Source organism: Equus quagga, chromosome 4, assembly GCF_021613505.1.
Source record: "Equus quagga isolate Etosha38 chromosome 4, UCLA_HA_Equagga_1.0, whole genome shotgun sequence".
NCBI lineage: Eukaryota > Metazoa > Chordata > Mammalia > Perissodactyla > Equidae > Equus > Equus quagga.
In genome coordinates, this window is record NC_060270.1 from 6,355,987 (window position 1) to 6,374,744 (window position 18,758).

The 18,758-nt window shown below is 42.5% G+C and overlaps 1 long non-coding RNA gene across 1 annotated transcript; it reads left to right on the plus strand.

Moving 5' to 3' along the window:
* Positions 1–1,737: 1,737 nt before the first annotated feature.
* On the plus strand, positions 1,738–7,089 carry LOC124238322 (uncharacterized). The gene is made up of 3 exons (XR_006888285.1): positions 1,738–1,873; positions 6,024–6,206; positions 6,661–7,089. It is a non-coding gene; the product is annotated as an uncharacterized LOC124238322 (long non-coding RNA).
* Positions 7,090–18,758: the final 11,669 nt, after the last annotated feature.

The following is an 18,758-nucleotide window of genomic DNA, read 5'->3' on the forward strand; positions in this document are numbered from 1 at the left end:
CTGGCTTAGTTAGACTCTCTTGAGCTCTACTTCAGTCTGACCTTCCTATGACCCAGTCCTTTCTTATCCCATCTCCTTTTCCAGGGATCAGACCTGCATCATGGTCTGAAGACTATCCCCACTTATGCTGGCTGCCTCTTCCCTTAATTCTTTCCAGATGTTTCTCCCAAGAAATCTCCTGCATGACTAAGTTTATTTTGGCATCTGTTTCTTAGAAGAGTCGAGCTGATACAAGTTCTCAGTCCAGAAGTGTTGACGAAACATGTGCACAAGTAACACAGAATACTCTTCGTTCCATTCCTCTCCAACACTAAGTGGTGGGATTAAAGAGTAATCTTAAATTAAAAAAAAAATATTTCTCATAGTATGTCATTGCCCTTGAGGGCAAGGACCATGAGCGATATAATTCTTTGTTCAGTTTTCAGAACACCTGTCATGGATGATAAATAAAAGCACTTCAGAGGAGAAAAATAATAGTAGTAGTAATAATGATTTGAAAACCCTCCCTGTGTCAGGCATTAGGTATGTCATAAGTTTTTTTCTAATCCTCTTAACAACCCTACAGAGAAGGCATTGTTGTCGCGCTCATTTTGCAGATGAGGAAAATGAAAGCAGAGAGGTTAAATAGATTGCTCAAGGTCACCCTAGAGCTCGTGAGTGACTGTGCCGGGGTTCGATTCACAGGCCTCTGATGCTCTTGAGTTTCCCATGATATCACGCTCAGTCTTAGGAGAGATCTTTAAACTTAGGCCAGAGTTTCATCAACCTGGGAAGTCTGAGAAGCGTCCCTGCCTACGGGCTGGAGATAGGCTACACCAGAGTCTTGTTCCATGAGTTCTATAATCTAAGTATTTCATATGGTAATTTAGGAACTTTTGGAAAAGAAAGGCGATGTCTTTAAGATGGGTTTCTCCTTTCTTATTAGATTCTGTGGTCTAGTGTTGCAGAGCAAGAAAGAAGCACGGAAAGAAGCCAGACACAAAGACCACATGTTGTATGACTCCATTTGTATATAATGTCCAGAACAGGCAAATCCATAGACAGGAAATAGATTAGTGGTTACCAGGGGCTGAGGGGAGGGGACAATGGGAAGCGCTTGCTAATAGGCGTGGGGTTTCTTTTTTGGGTGATGAAAATGCTCTGAAATTAGATAATAGTGATAGTTGTACAACCCTTTAAGTATATTAGAAACCACTGAATTGTACGCATACTTATGAAAGTGCAAATTTTTATGATATATGAATTATATCTCAATAAAAAGTTATATGTATATGTAGCACAGAAGGCTCCCAGACTCTCTCTTCAAAAACTCAAACTATTGAGTTAGGTGAAACTCCTCACATTACAGATGTTTCATGTTAAACTAAACAATGATTTATGATTCTTACCTTGTCTTCTGAAAGGCTGAATGGATTTCTTAGTCTAAAATGTGTGCAGACAATCCACCCTTTTAGACTACCCCTTTTCAAGATTTCAAAGCAATTGATTTGGATGTGGTGTCTGAACCAAATGGCTACTACTTTCTCAACTCTGGACTTGGTCCTGGATCTAGTTGTCGGACTCGGATGATGCCCCAATGACTACAGCAAACAGGATGACCTAGATAAGACTCCTGTTTTCATAGGTGGAGCTTGAACAATTTCTGTCCCCAGGTGCTGGGCAGTGACATCAATTAGGACATCCCTGTGTGTCTATTTGGAACCAGGAGGTTGTGCTGACTGCCAAAACCATAAACTCAGTTGGCTCCCACACGTATGGGAACTTCCTGTTCTTGGCAAAAGATAGAGAAGCTTTGACTCTTCCTGTGATTCTCCTGTGCTAGGTGTGGGGTGCCTCTGAAGAGCGGGGCTCCAGCCAAGGAGTCTTTCCATCTGTAAGTTTCTGGAATGAGTTGGTTGTAGTACTTGTCTTGATTTTTCTGGCTGTAGAACAAAGTTAATGACAGTGGATCCAGATGTTGCGCCTGTTTGGGAAGAGGGTTTGAAGGGATTTTATGAATCATTATGTCCAGTACAGACTTAGAGACGGGAAGTGATGTACACAGTTCGTGGCAGAGCTCGGACTAAATTCAGGTGTCTAAATTCCTAGTCTAGGATTCTTTTCATCTCGCTTTGACCTCTCTTAAGTAACTATGTGATCAGAGAAGGGGAAACCAAACTGAATAAGAGCACGAATTGGGTTATGAACTCAGAATCTTCTGTTTTGTTATATCATACATGCAGCAGGACTGTCAGTGCTGGAACTAGCACTCTGCTACAATCCTTCTAGGCAGCTTTTGCCATCCATACATAGGAGAGTCAGCTCCTGTAGGACTAGAACCCAGACAAACGTCTTATGCAACTTTTTGGATCAAGACTTTATTGCATTTTTTTCTGACTTGAGCTATCCTTTTCCTTAAGTCTACTGTCATGGTGGTGCTGGAGAAAAGATGCTTTGAGACTTAGAAAGGTTCCTAAGTCCTCATTTGATGTGAACTCATCTTCTTTTCTACTATTCTTCAACTCTGACCCATGAACCACTTGGTATTAAAAAAAAATATCTGCTTAGCTTACTTTTCAAATCACATTGGTCTACATTCTTTCCATATTTGAGTAAAAATACACTTACAGCATAAGCTAAACTAGTTTTCATGTAGGACAGAGTTTAAAACCCATGGTTGAAAGAGCTGAAATTATATACATTCCCTGTCTTTAGGGAGAAAAATTCATAACAGCCTTGGTCAAGAAAAGTAAAAATTAAGTTAAAAGCTAGAAGAAGAAACAAGAGAAGGAGCCTGCTGTTGTCTGATGTTCTGGAAAGCTGGGAGGACCATTTGATTCATGTGTTTAGAGCTGTGAAGGTTATGTGCCTTATTTTATGTGGTCACACAGCAGTATCTTAGGGGATAGCCAAGACCAGCTTTATGACCAACCAGGGGTTGGAGTGACTTCAGGAAGGGTTTCTCTACACTTGAAATTTACCATTAGAGGCTCATTCTTTTGAGTCTAAGAGATTTTTCAAGAGTTTTCTTAAAACATAGTTACCCTTTAAAGTAGTAGCGTGTCATGCTCTTGCTTAATATCTCAATGATTGGCTAATAGCTCATTTACCATTTTACTGGGTTAGGGGTCAATAGGTTCAATTCTTGGACTATCAAGCTGAAATGACTTTAGGTATCGCCGAGTGCACCCCTCCCCCTTTTTAGATGAGGGAATCGAGGCCCTGGAAGGTTAAGTGATTTGCCTAAGATTAATTAGGAGAACAGGAACGAGAAGCCAGGACATCTTATTCCCATCTACTGTTTCAAAAAAGAATATTTTTTCACTTCTTGTAAAAGAATACATGAATATATATGTGTATTATGTGTTGGTATATATATATATGTGTGTGTGTATTCTCCATAAAAATTTATATAACATCAAACTGTAAAGAGTAAAAAGATTAAAGTCCTCTTTCTCCTGTTCCAACCCCCTGTGTGAATACCATTGAACCCTTTTCTGTGCACATATGCACAGGGATATATACACAGTGAAATAATATCTGCTTTTTAAATATCAATAGAGCTCACATTCCATGTGTTTTGCAGCTGTCTTCATTTTATTTCAAAAATTTGTATTTTCTGAACAAGTAATATATATACACATTAAAAAATTCAAAAGATTAAAAAAAGTGAGGTCTCTCATCTCCCTCTGTGTCTTCCTCATGCAGCTCTTCCTGGAGGCCATCAGTCTGACCAGTTCTTCGTGTGGCTGTCCAGAGGGATTCTGTGCTCCTGCAAGTCTTTATCCCCCGTTCCTCAAAAACAGATTGTAGCATACTATACAGACTTATTTCTATCTTGCTTTTTTAAAAACTTAGTATTTCTGGGAGGTTATTCCAGATTAGCAGATAAAAAGCCTCCTGTTTTTCTTTTAATGGTTGCATCAGTGTGGTACGCAGTACAGGTCCGAAAGAGTGCGTTTTAAGGCTCCTATTGCATAGTATTGCATTATATGGATTTCTTATAAGTTATTTAACCTGTCATCTACTGATTTAGTTTGTTTTCAATATTTCCTTATTTAAAAATTGTGACAATACATAGCTTTGTATATAGAGTATTGTATGCATATAAGAAAAAATTTATGCAATAAATTCTTTGAAGTGTCATTTCTGAGTCAAATGCATGCATTTGGTAATTTCGACAGATATTACCAAATTGCCCTGCCTGGAGGTGTTATCAAATTACCTCTCTCTAGCAATATATGAGAGCAACTTGCCTTCCCACTACAGCTCATAGAAATTTGCTATTTTTTTCACGCCTTCTTGGTCTTCCAAGAAGTGACTCTTTGTATGCAACTGACCAAGAGCAAGTTACTTCCCCTCTCTGTGCCTCCACAGGGATGTTACAGGATTTCATGAGGTTGAACTTGCAAAGTGCTTATACTAATGGCTCACTGAATGTTAGCTATTGTTAGTATTGTTAATATAATTATTTCTTTTTCCTCTTCTGTGAATTGCCAATTTGTATCCTTTGCCAATTTAAAGAAAATGGCTTGTCCCTTGTTAATTTACATATGCTCTTTTATATTCTGGTTATTAAGCTTTTTTTTCTTTTGGTATCTATATTGCTAGTATTTTCTCCAGTCTGACAAGCATATGTACTTCATCGCTATCATACATACATTGCAGTGGCTCATGCTGATTGCGAATGTCTATATCCTCCTTAAGTCTTCAAGGGTAAAATCTGCAAAGGATGCTGAGGACATCCGCTCTTACACATATTACATGTTGCTGTTGGTTGAAAGACCATTTTAAACCACCTATTCAGAGTGATCAAATTTTATAATTAAGTCCATAAAGTAGGACGCTCTCTGCTTTCTCAGCTGGGGAGCTCTTACTTGCCCCATCTATTCCTAAAGTACGAGTACTCGAGTCTGATTCACACGAGCTTTTAGTCTTTGTATATTCATCTCATGGTTTCAAAATGGCTGCTATCGCTCCAAACATCATCAAAGACAGTAAAGAAAGAGATATGTCACCAACAACCTCTCTTTGAATACGTGTCTCTTATTAGAAAGCACACTTTTTTCAGAAGCCCCAAGAAGAATTTCTCTTATGTCCCATTGTCCAGAACAGAGTCAGATGAGCACTTCTTGTAGTGAGGGAGACTGGGAAAGTATCTACATGGAAGAAGGAATGGGATCACCACAGTTGGTGAAGTACAAACAGGAACCAGAGTTCTGTGGGAAAGGAAGATGTGTGTGTGTGGTGGGGGGGGGGGGGGGGGGGGGGTGAGGCCTCTTGGGTGGTCAGTCACTGCTGTGTCTTTGCTCAGCTTGTTAGTTTTCATTTACATAATTGTATCACTATATACGCATATGTGGATATGTGACATTCCTGGACTTGATGCAGACAAAAATCACCTTGGAGCCCATGTGAAAAATATGGCCGTTAGGCTCCGTACCAAGCCTACTCAAACTGCCAGGCAGGGTTCATGTGCTTGTGTTCCGAATGCCCTCCTTTTACTTAACGTTATATTTTAAGCTTTTCCAGTGCTGTTACATTTTGTATATATACATGTATTACGCAGTGTGATTCTTAATGGTTGTGAAATTTTTTATCGCACTATTGTCAGACATATAATTGGTTTCCAGGTTTTATACCATTATAAACAATTCTGATATAAACCTCTAAATGAATTGAAGCTTTTTACATAATTAGCAAGATTTAATTTCCTAGAAAATCTCAAAAGTGGGGTTATTGGATCAAGGGATCTGAATATTTTGAAGATTCTTTATATATCGCTAGAATGATTTCTACAAGCTATTATAAGATCAAGAACTTTTATGTGTCTAATAAAAAGGGGCATTTTCTCAAAAAGCAAAGGCAGGTCAAAAAAAAATGAAGTATAAATATAAAAAAATTTCAAAATCAACCTACACTGTTTTTCTCTCATAATTACCCGTGTGGCTCTACCCCTGAGCAAGGCCGTGATGGATGAACCACAGTCCAGCAGGCAAAAGGTGATTCCAAAATAACTCAAGTCTTTGTTTGTATTTCTTCAGTCCTGGAAGAGGACGCACCACCTGGAGTGATGTGAGCGACGTGGCTTCCTGACTCCTCTCCTTTCCCACCCTCTTTCTTTGCACCCTGTGAACTTCTCCAACTCTGGAGAAATCTTCCCTCCATCCTTAACGTTACATCTCCCATGCCGTTTCTTTCTGATTGTACATCACAAAAGAGAGAGGGTGAGTCTGGCTAAGGCAGAGCAGTCCTCCGAGGGCAGGGCAGGGCAAGGGGAAGCCAGACCTCGTTCTGATGAGAAAAAGCAGGGGAAATGTTCCGTGTTCTGACCTCAGACACACGTGGGGCTTGTCTGATTGCCAAAAGAGTTGAACACACTAGAATTAAATGGGAAATAATTTTTAATAAAAAATAAACATTCCTGCTATTTAGTAGGAGTTGTGTTGATAGTTTATATTTTTCAGATTACTGTTGTTCCTATGTATCATAGGACCAGAGCCCAGTATCAGTATAATTAGGAGGTCTGGATTCAAATCCTAGTTCTGATTTTAATGGGTTTTGTGACTATGTCATTTCACCTCTCTGGGCCAAGTTTCCTTACTATGAGTAAGGGAATTAAACTATGCTACCTTAAGGTTTCTTCCTACTCTAAACTTTTATTATTCTTTGTATTTTCAGAAGACCTAATGGTCGAAGAGCCAGACCTATGGTTTGGGGCCAAGTTATCACAAGTTCTTTAGAAGGAAATCCTAGTAATATACGGTGCAGTGAACAAGATATTAAAAATTCGTCACCCCTACAATGCTCCCCAACGAGATATGCACTTCTTCTTGGGAAAGTTATTGCTCATCTTCCTCCGTAAATTCATGACCAGTGCATACCCCAGAGACCTAGTTCAAAGCCCTTCTCTGGAAGGCATCCCCTTATTAGCCTTCTTTGACATGGCAAATGCCACATTGGGGGTGGGGGGGGGGGGGAATAATTCCTTCCTCCCCCAATACATTGTACGAGTCCCCACACAATGGAATGTTGAAATTCGTCACGATGGGGAAGATACAGAATCCGATGGAGTTCAAGTCCCAGGAAAACCTTGGAGGGGGCCTGAAATAAAATGCCTATATGTGAAACTTGGGCCTAAGACATTTTTCTGGGTCTGGTTCTGTCTAAATGCCACAATCATTGTCAACTTGATCTGAAATGAGTAAACAATCTCTTTTTGTAAAAGTGGCCCACTGAAAGACCTTCATGTTACATTTATAATTTTACGTTTGGATCTGTAAGTGGCTAACAGTAGGGCTGTGGTGGAGAGGCATATCGGAGAAGGAGGAACTACGGAGTAGCAATGGGGCAAGGGTGTGACCTCGAGCTATAATATCTCCTCCTTTGGAAGAGAAACTTCTGGGTCTTGGGGTAGGAATAGCAAAAACTGAGTTGCTGACAGCTGGGATGTGTTTTTGGCATTTGCCCTGGGCCCATGTCCCCTCTCTAGAGCTCTGAAGCCAAACAGATGGTAAGGATCTGGTTAAGTGTCTGAGGGACAGAGAGAATGAAGAGCAGAGGTAACAGAGCAAATAGGATGGGCAAGATGAATCCAGAACGATAAACCACACCTGCTGAGGTGACAGAAGAATGGGGAAATAGAAAAACAACCGGTTGTGTGGGACCTACATAATTTTCAATTAATGAAATCAATGCTTTTCTTGGAGTGTAGGCTAGATGTTATCTCGTCAGTCACCTTTTAACTTCAGCTGGTCTTTCTCATTCCTCCTCCTCATACATTTCCCTTCAGATATTTACTAAAAACCTCCCCACCATAGATCAGCAGTGTGCTGTTTACTGTAATAGGCTCTGACCTTAAGGAGTTTACAGTCACTTATTCAACCAACCAGAACGTGGTGATTTATATGCAAATCGAGGACTGTAGTCTTGTAGGGGAGGGGATTTGCAGTAATGCTTAAAGTTAGAGCTCTCAAGGAAGGTATGAAAAGAGAAAGTTGGAATAGCTGGTCCCTAAAATTCCTTGTGTCTCTTAGCACTATGTAATTTTGCTGCTTTCTATCTTCCCTTTCCAAGCCCCATAACCTCATGTATTTGTTAAGCAAAGACTTGTACACGGCTGCCATGTCTCAGGCACTGTTCGTCAGGCATTACAGACACCTACTCACTTAATGTGCACAGAAATCCTTTGGGGTAGGTGCTCTTACTGTCCTCGTTTTATCTATGAGGAAATCATGGGGGCAGAGAAGGTAAGTAACTCTCCCAAGTTCACAGGGCTACTACGTGGCAGGGCTGGGGTTTGAGCCAGGGACTCTGGCTCCCGAGTCTATGGTCTTAACCATTTCACCATGTTGCATGGTTTTGAATTTGAATTGGTATTCACAAAAAAGAGAAAATATTTAAATGATGAACTTGTGATCTAATTTTTAGCTAACTTCCTGTTGGAGAGGAAAACAGTTCATTTGTCTTTTCTTTTTCTTTTCTTGTTTTTAATGAGTCAATTGTTTCTGAGTAGCTTTGAACCTACGGCGTTTAAACTTTTCACTGTGCAGGAAATTCCTTGAGAGCACAGGGTGCAATAAGTGAATGACTTAGGTGTCCATTAGGGTTTCTTCCAAAGCTCAAACTATTTCTGTGAAGCCAAAAGAAAAGAGGCTGTTCTTGTGTTCGCTTAGGCGACAGGGACCCCAGATCTGCTCTTCTCCGGGCTGTTGGGCTCTTTCACTCATTAAACAGCTACTGATGGGATCCCAGTTATGCACCCACACTGTGCCAGTTGAGATGAGGATCCATGGAAATACAGGCATGGTACCTGCCATTAATGAGCTTAAAATTTAATGGAGGAGATGAAACACACACACTCACACACACCACACACACACTCACATGTACCACCTTTGAACAACCTTCACAACCTGGCGGTATGGAAGCAAGCACCCAAACAAGGAATTCAGGGAACTGAACGATCAGTGGGTAAACTTTATGGAAGGGCTGGCTTTGGCTAGGAGGGAAGACAGCATAGTGAGCTCATCTTATACACCTCTGCAGATTCTCTTGGTCTCGTCTGGTTCTAGGACCTTCGCCTCTTCCATCGGTCTGCTCCACCTCAGCTGCTGAGCCTGATGGAATCTGTAGTCTATGAGGTTCTACAATCTGAGACCGGCCAGCTCCAGGCCTGGAGTCTCTGGCTCCTCCCACCCGTTTGAGACTTGTATGAAGTATCACACCATTAAGCATGGGCTCTGGCTTCCTAAGCAGCTTCCAAAGAGTCCAGGAGATGCATCCCAGAAGCGTGGGGGAGTTGGCCCGAGAACAACAGGAGCTGGAAAGGATCTGGACAGACAGTACTCTTTCCCTTTCTCCCTCTGTCGGACTCATCTGAGACACAGTTTCTCTGACAAGCCTGTCTGCAGACACCCTGCGTAGCTGAGCAGGAGACCTGTCAAGTGACCAGCTGAGACTCTTCCAGCTCACTGTGATGTCGAGGCCACTGTGGTTGCGTTTCTCTCACAGGGCCTGCTACCTTTCCCTCGCTCACTTTCCTTTTCTTTCACTCTCATCCTGGGATTGCACCTCCCTAAGTAAAGTAATGCCCTGTAATCTTTGCCTCCATTTCTGTTTTCTAGGAGTCTTGGAGTACGACAGAAGAGAAGACGATATTTGTAGATTATAGAGTATACAAGGGAACGATCTGGGTTGGTAACATTTACGTTGGACATGGCCAGGGTCAGATTTTAGAGGGCCCTGCTGAGAGACCTGTGGATTCTTTGAAGGATTCTTTTGAGCAGAGGATGGCCATAATGGAAATTGGGATTTGGGAAAGTAGATCAGGTTGAAATAGAAAATTGCAGGGATTGGCCTGGTGGCTGAGTGGTTAAGTTCACACGCTCCACTTTGGCGGCCCAGGGTTTCACTGGTTCGGATCCTGGGCGCGGAATGGCACCACTCATCAGGCCATGCTGAGGCGGCATCCCACATGCCACAACTAGAAGGACCCACAACTAAAAATGCACAACTATGTACTGGGGGACTTTGGGGAGAAAAAAGGGAAAATAAAATCTTTAAAAAAAAAAAAGAAAAGAAAATTGGAGTGGCAGAGGTGGGGAAAACTGAAGACAGGAAGACTAGTTATGATTTAAATGTGAGGATGAGTCTAGGACCAAGTGGTAGAGATTAAATGATAGATGAGATAGATGAGGAATCTTTAGGATGGCTTTAGCCTTTATGGTAAAATAGGAAGCAAGGTCATTCGCTAGAAGTGAGTAACAGGAAGGCACAATTGGAAAGTTGAGGAGGAGGACGAGAATGTTTGTGTACCCTCCTGAGGTCACACTCCTGACCATCCATGGTCCAGATTGGGTCATGTTGCTTCTTGCTGGGCCTGGCTGTGTGGCTGTAGGTCTTTCTGCTCTCCATTAGTACGCTTCTAGCACACCCACAGAATTTCTCATTTCATGTTTAGTTTGCGTACTATAAACAAATTGCCAAAAGACTGATCAGATATTGATATGGTCTAATCAATTGGGATTTTGTTAATTTTGTAAATTAGTTAACAGATTAAAATTAACTTGCTAAATTTTGTTAATTACATCACTACTGTAGAAACTGTTGTTTATAGCACTTTTTAATGAACAAACAGATCAGTCCTGGGGTTGTGTAGCAATTGGCTTTTTTTTACAAAGCCAGTGTGACCACAGAAACTCATGTAGTCATGACATTGGTCTTGATCTCGCTGTTTGTGAGAAGGCAGAAGTGGGCTGAGCAAGCAATGTATTCATTCTGGATCCAAAATGCAAAAGTGTGTGCTCGGTTTTGTTTTTTTTGAATCCTCAGCTACATTTTAAAACATTTGTGAATACTTTTTGAATTTGTGAATACTTTATACATCGGCCAATTCTTGAACTCTTGGGTTTGTGTTCACTTTCTCTGTGTCCAAGAGTGTTGGTTTGCCTAGAAGAGAGAATAATTCACGTTCCCAGACGTTGCTTGAGTACAGTGGATATGCTGAGGCAGGTTGGTGGAGGTAAATGACAAACCCGAGGAGATGATAAACCTACACAAGCTCTGAGTTGAGAATATTCAAAGAATACTTAAGTTAAAAATACAAACAAATCAGAAACTCGAAATAGACCCCCTAAGGACAAAGGCGATGTGTGGTGATGTTGTTTTGGTTTCCAGGGATGTAGAGCGTTGTCTGGCTAGTGACTCAGGCAGGAGTCTGCTTTTGACTCAGCTAGTCTTTCTGTGGTGGCACCAGTGCCAACATGGGGCCTTTTTCCAGGGGTGATACTCTGACAGTGGTGCCCCATTCGTCTTCTGTGTTGAAGGGGCGATCGTGCTGCTTAGGACGGGGTGTCATTTCCTTTTAGCCCTCACAATTGCTCTTGCAGGGATCAAGCCTGACCCAGAGATGAGTGTCTCAGCTACTTTTTGGCTGTGTTTATTGGTAAAGAGTCAGCTGCTTGTCATTGGTAACCAACCGGTTTCAGTTTCATCACTGGAAAATGTGAGCCAGGAGCAGCATTTAGAAATCAACCACAGGCTCGTGGGAGTCTGACCAGTGTCAGGGGTGGAAGGCTGAACAAGGGGAGTTTCAGAAATGGGGGGAGCTTCAAAACTAGGGGAGCAGCACATTTTGAAGTGATGCAGGATGGGCCCAAAACAAAAGCGGCCTCAGCAAGGAAGTATGAAGTGCAAGAACATAAGCAGGAAGACTGAACAAGACACAGATTCTGTTTCTTTCTGCCTTTTGCACGCAGGAGAAAGTGTGCGCCGTGAGCCAGCTCCTTTACCTGTACCAGGATGCCCAGGCCAGAAGCTGTGAACACTGCTTTAAAAGTTGCCACAAGATCATGGAGCCTCTCTAGGCTTCCTTTCCTTCAAATCACTTCCAGTCTTTCCACGCATCGACTCACCTCGGCCCCTAGACCTGCATGGCTGTCTCACTTTGCCTAAGTCCAGCGAGATTCAGCTTAGGTCTATATATCATGGTTCTGACCTGGCCACCTCATACGATGCTGCCTGCAGTAACCATTTATTACATACTATTATGTCTCTTGGCATCATGAGTCTCATTCCTGGGCTAAAAGCTTCCTGTGTCGGAGCTGCCCAGGACACAGATTTCCAGTACTTATGCAGCAAGCCTGTTGAGAAATGTTTCTTTTTATGAAAAAAACATAAAACCAAAAAACACAACCAATCAACCAATCAGCCAGCCCACCCACAGGGAGTGATTGCAGGCTGCTTGGATTCCCGAGACAAATGCCCGCTGGAGGAGTTTCCCAGGCCTCAGCCACTGAAGCCTCCTCCAGCTCCAGGTGAGGAAGTGTGGCTGAGCCGGCAGGCTGCTGCACAAATGCTCAGCGGCCTCTGAGCCTTGCTGGTGCCAGCTTCTTAAGTGACCTCATTATGTCTCTAAATTTACAGAACTGACATTTGGAAGGTGTCAGAGAGTTGCCCTGCAAAAGGCTGGTATTTGCTTTCGGTTCAAGGATTTGCTGTTCTGCGTCTTATTTTAATATAGGAGAATGAGGCAGAAATGGGGCTTCCACCACCACCCCTTGACAGATAGTCAGTGGCCTTCTTGCCAGATCAGGGGTGTTTGTGTAGTTTTCCTTGAGTCTCCTCCGTGGGACTCTGCCATATACACCGTCTTTTTCATCGCTCCTCTCTTTTATCTCTCACCAGGTGGTGTTTCCTAAATGTTGGCCCTACGTCCTCTGTTATTATCTTTCTATACTTTCTTTCTTCCCTGGAGAACAGGTTTATTTTGATCCCAGCTCTCACCTCTCTGTAGATAATGCTTGCCTCCATTTACCCAGCCCCAGATTTTCACCCAAGTGTAATACTCACAGAGAGCTGCCTACGTACATACCTTCATCAGTCAAAAATCATTATGTCCCAGCCCGAAACTTATCTTCCTATCAAACCTCCCCGATTTGCTCCCAGTTTTATTTCTAATCCTGGAATGGATTGTTTATCTTTCAATCCCTTTTTGCATTCATTATCCAGCCCTATCAATTTTTTTTTTTGTAAGGAAGATTGGTCCTGAGCTAACATTTGTTGCCAATTTGTGTTTTTCTTTCTTTTTTCTCCCCAAAGCTCCAGTACATAGTTGTATATCCCAGTTGTAAGTGCTTCTAGTTCTTCTGTGTGGGACACCACCACAGCATGGCTTGATGAGCAGTGTGTAGATGCCTGCCCAGGATCCAAACCGTGAGCCATCGAAGTGGAGTGTGTGAGCTTAACCACTCAGCCACGGGGCTGGCTCCCAAATTTTCTTTTAAATAGCTCTTTGATTATTTTGTTTTCCTTTCCGTTCATTCTCACTGCTACTCTCCAAGCCTCGTGTTCTTAAATCACAGCGTCTTATCTTCCTGTGTCTTCCCTAAACATGGCTTCTCTTGGACTATTTGTTGGTCTCCAGAGCCTACCTGGCAAAGTGAAACCCCCCAGCCCAGGCTGCTTGAGTATAACCTGCATACTCAACCATATGTTTCGTAGCAGGTTGGGGAGAACCTGGATCCTGGGTGGCTCACAGAGAAGTAGGCTTGATAAGAAGGAGATGGAGCATGTCGTAAAGGCAGCTGTCACCTACCCACCACAGGTTTCTCAAACTTCATATTGAGCTGGGTCCCTTTTCCATCAACATCAGGAACAAGAATTGACTAGAGACCTGGGAGAAGAAGCCTGATGCAAATTTCAGGCAAATACTTGGTCTCTGTTGTGCTGATGCCAAATGAAATGGGAGGGTGGGAAACAGAGATGGGGTTATGCTACAGCGGCTGGATTCGAGTTCGACAAAGGAGAGAAAGTTGGGGAGACGCAGGGCCGCGGGACCACAGAGGTGACTTTCCCAGTCCTTAAACCAGCACCACGGCCCTTCCGGATGGGCCTGACCCCCTCCCTTAACCGACTTTTCCAGCAGCAGCTATTCCCATCTGACACAGGCTGTGTCTCCCCTGATTGGTGTGTCTCCCCACTGGAACATCAGCCCCAGAAGGGCAGGGATTCCACGCTCGTTTTGTTCACTGCAGTCTCCCCGCTCCCTGGAACCACAACTGGCACAAGGGACAGGCTCAGAATTTACATACATATTTGTGTTTCTTTATAGCTATTTGTCAAATGAACGGATAGACTCTCTGGTATAAAACTTTATTTATTTATTGGTCAGTCTGATCGCTTCTATCCTCAAACATGTTAAATTTATTTCTCTTCTAAATAATTCTTTATGCTATTTACCTGCCTGGAAGTTTCTACCTTCTCTTCGGCTATCCCGTTCCACCTCTGTTTCGGGTCCTGGTCGGATTGCGTCCCCACGAGGAGGCTTTCCCCCATCCCACCTAATTGCTTCTCTCTCAGCTCCCTTGAAGCTCCTGCTGCTTGGACCATTCATCTCTGGAGTTACCATCAGCTCAGATGATGCTGTTCCTCATTGTTCAAGGCCTTCCTCAGACCCGGATCTCGCCCTTTCTGAACTTCATCTTCTCTTACTATCCGTGTGATACTTCTTAGCCCTTCACAGGTGTCGGCTTCAGGGATTTTGCTTATTCCTGTGTTATTTATTCATTCAACACACATTTCATCTGATGCCCACTGGATGTTACACCATGGGAAAAATAAATAAGCTGGGCCCATACAAGTCCTTAAGAAAATAATAGAACCTAGTAGAGTGTAAACTAGTTAGATTTTGAACTCCTTGGAGGTAGAAACACTTTGAAATATATTCTTGTGTGTTCCCACCACACCTCAATTAATGCTAGATACTTAGTGAACTCAATCAACGGGCCAAATTATGGATGTGTGGAACTTTAACATTGAAAGGAATTTAGGTTGTTTTAATCCAATAACCTCATTTTATGGGTGAAGATACAAAAAGAGTGGGTCAGCAGCTTGCCTCTTGTAGAGCTAACTAGTGGAGAATCTGGGCTGAGAGAAGCCAGTCCTTGATACCCAGGTCAAACACATTTTTGCTATGTCTCGGTATCAGTGTCAGAAAGACAGTACAGAAAAGCAGGCTGATTTATGTAAAAATAATTGTGCTAAAAAGTACTGGTTGAAATTCTGGAGGGCTGATATCAATAAAATGTAATGTCTAATATGAAAGTGCTTAATACTCCCTGGATGCACTCTTTGTTTAGAAGCAGCGTGTATAAAGGATTCTTGGGGAATAAGTGAATCGCACCAAATGTAGAATTCTCCGCAGTCACCAGCGTGTGACACTTCACCTCCGGGAATGACCCAGCGATTACTGCCGGGACTACTGCTTGAGATATCTAGAAGCATTTTGGTGGCCTTGGCTATTCCTGGCTGCCACTCCCTGACCCCATCTCTTGCCTCGTCTTTTTGCTTCTATTTAGGTAATAGACATCCTTGGGAAGTGAGAAACTGGAGCCTCGGGGGACTAGCTCCCTGCTGCCCCTTGGGAGATTAGCACAGTAGCAACCACAGGAATCTTGCTCGTTTTGGTTTGCATACTCAGTCCCCCTGCTGGATCCAGGAACTTCATTCTCAGCAAGACTAAACTCTCACTCGCTCCATATTTCTTTTAAATTCCAGGTGGTGTGCCAATAGGCAGATGAGAATGGGAAGGATTTGGTGACAGAGAGGACTTCTTCCAAAGCAGAGTTTAAGAGAAGGGTTTAGAAGTGGATATCCCCATTGTCCCAAACTGTGAGTTACGGCACATCTTTGAATGCATTGAACTCTGGTAGAACTTTTCTGATGGGGATCTTGAATGGAATAAACCAATGGAAGACTCAATATATTTGCAAATATAAAATCATGCATAAAGTATTGCTGGGAGCTATAAGTTTCCCACTAAAGAGTGGGATTAAAAAATCATTAGTTGATCACAGAGACCTGGGAATAGCATGTGAAAGAGAATCCTGGGGGAGCCACTTGCAAACTAGAGGAATGTGGTATCATTTTTACTTCTTTCCCATGGCCATCACATATTGTGTGACAAGTAAGGATGACTTCCATACAGAGATGGAGCATTTCCCAAAGCCATTAGGGAGATTAACTGTGCATTGATGTAGGCTAGGCTGGTGCTCTTCCTCTCTTTTTCCCTTTTTTTCCAGTTATTAGAAAATGACTTATAGTTTTTGTCTTCAAGGATGTATGGTTGCTTTCCATGAACAATAACCCACGAGGCCAGATATGGCCTGATGTTCTGAGTGGCTCCCGCTGTGGCAGAGATAGAACAATCCATCAGCTAAGGGCACATGAGATTCGAAGCACAGGAGTCAGGAACAATCAAAGGGCAGGTCGATACTGGGGCAAAGTGCTGATGTGGAAACATAATTTACATGTGGGTGTTCCTAGCCTGGAACGTGGATAGGCTTTCTGGGGCAAACGTCATCCTTTTATCTTTGAAATACAGTAGGTTCCAGGCTCTGTGGGCAGCTTCCCTTCCAGATGAAGAGAAACTAGCAGAACTTGGGTTACTGACATGCTCATGGCCCAAAAGGCCAACCCACAACGCTCGGTACTTTAGTGATGGTGCTGAGATGAGGAGAAGCAAGTGCTTCATACATTGAGCATCTTGCCTCCAGGCATTGGTTCCGCAGCAGCCTTTGAACCTTGGTCCCTTTCAAATCAAATAATGGAAATTTCACTTTGATCACAGGGCAAATTACTTTGTCTTACTATAATCTTCCAACTGTTCAACAATATTATGTAAAATTGCAATAACAATTGGTGAATCGTGTCTCTCCAGACCCAACTGGTCTTTGCTGGTGCTCAAAGGCTGTAGAAGAATTCTAGTTCCTGGTTCTTGGATGAGCTAGAACTGATGGTGACTCTGTAGCTAAACCAAAACAAACTGCCTTCATTCCATTTGGCATTTTATAGAAAATGTCTGCTCATCTTTCCCACATATTAGAGTTAGCGGTTAAATTGGAGGCAAGACAGGGGTGATAGCGATGCATACTGATTGATGGAGGAAGAAACAAGCAGGTGACCTCTTTCCTATTTTTATCCTTATGGTGTATAGTGAAGCAATAAGTGCTGTGGAATCAATGTTATAAACCTTGGTGCTTCACAACATATTCCAAGTGTCTGGCGGGGATCGGGGTCTAACTGAGACATAGTCTGAAGCAAAGAGGGGAGTCATCTAACGTTATATTGTCACTCACCCCCACTGCTCCTTCTTATTCTCATGGACAGAAGGATTTTTGAATCCAAAAATAGGACTCGTTTGAATCTGTGATTCTGGGTCAAACTATACCCACTATATTTTCCATAAAGCAGATTCAAACCCTGGACAGTTGTGCCAAATGGATTTCTTTGTCTTACCAAGAATGAGAATGACTCAGAATTGACCAAAGCTTGGACTTTCCTCTCTAGAGCAGGGCCAGCCCCTGAGTGAAGACATAGACTCTCAACTCTGTGAACCCAGGTTTGCTTCGCTGCTTCTTGAGGTTAAGGGAATTTATGAAGCTGAAAAAAGCACTTTGTTACCCTAGAAAAAATTGAAGTTGTACTTCTCTTGCCCCTTGGTATACCATTCCTCATAGGGTTGTTTCCCAAAGGCAAGATGGGAAAAGTTTTCTGAAGGCAGCTGGGAAAGAGGCTGGTCAGTGAATGAGGGGTGAAGAGGCTGTGAAGGAGAAAGGAGCACTGACTTACGAGCTGTCTTCATGGGGAATGAACCAAAAGTATTACCTTTCCCTGTTGTGTATGTTTTTCCTTGTGGATACGTTGCCTATGAACAATAATTTTAATGAGAAAGACAGAATGGCTTCTGACAGGCAGGTTGGGAGCTGTGACAAGCAGAGGAAAAATGAAGCCAAACAGCACGGCAATGTGTCATCCCCACTGGGCTCTGCCTTGATCTGCATTCGGTCATCTGCTTCTTTTCAAAATGCTGGGCGCTCATTCAGGAAACAGCATATCCATTCTGCCTTTGAAGTAATGGATGAACTTTCAGGTGCAGTCTATGGAAATAAGTCTCATCACTTTCTTCCCCTTGTGAATTCATTAATCCATCCGTCCATTCAAGAGCCATTGACTGAGAGCTCACGATGTGCTGGGCACAGTGATATGTACTGTAGGTTATCAACCACTTATTTCCTAGAAATGGTATAGTAGGGAAAAATTTCCTTTCTTTTTTTACAATTTGCTCTTATTTTAAAATTTGTTTTGGCTTCATGACTAATGCTAAAGTCTTCAAAACAGGAATTCCTGAATGGATAAAAGAGGTGGCGATATTTGTGATAAGTTTTACAGCTTTTTAGATCCTATTTCAGTAGACTTGTAAGGGCACTGCTGTATTCACTCTCTGAAATATTGTCCTCTGATTGCGAGCCAGTCATGAATAAGAGAGGATTCTAATTGACCCTAGAGATGCCCTCGCTGTTGCTCAGAAGTGAAGGGACTAGCCTTCCGTGTGCTCATCCTTCTGAACAGCATTTACAGTAGTGAAGCATTAGACTTCTCAGTATGGATTTTGTATTTATTGTTCTGGACTGTATGACAACATCAATAGCTGCATAAACTCACAGGCATGAATGTAGGAAATGTGATAGAAAAAGGAGATTGAGATAGAATGTGATAGAAAATGTGATAGAAAAAGAAGAAGGCTTGAGATAAGACGGAAAGGAAGTCACTGACACAAACATGGGAGAAGTCCATGTTATTATAGAAGTCCACGTTTTATAGGAGAAGTCCTCACTATTATAGAAGTCCACGTTTTATAGGAGAAGTCCACATTATTATAGAAGTCCACGTTTTATAGGAGAAGTGTGCTATGCAAGAGGGTGTCCTACAGAAAGAGT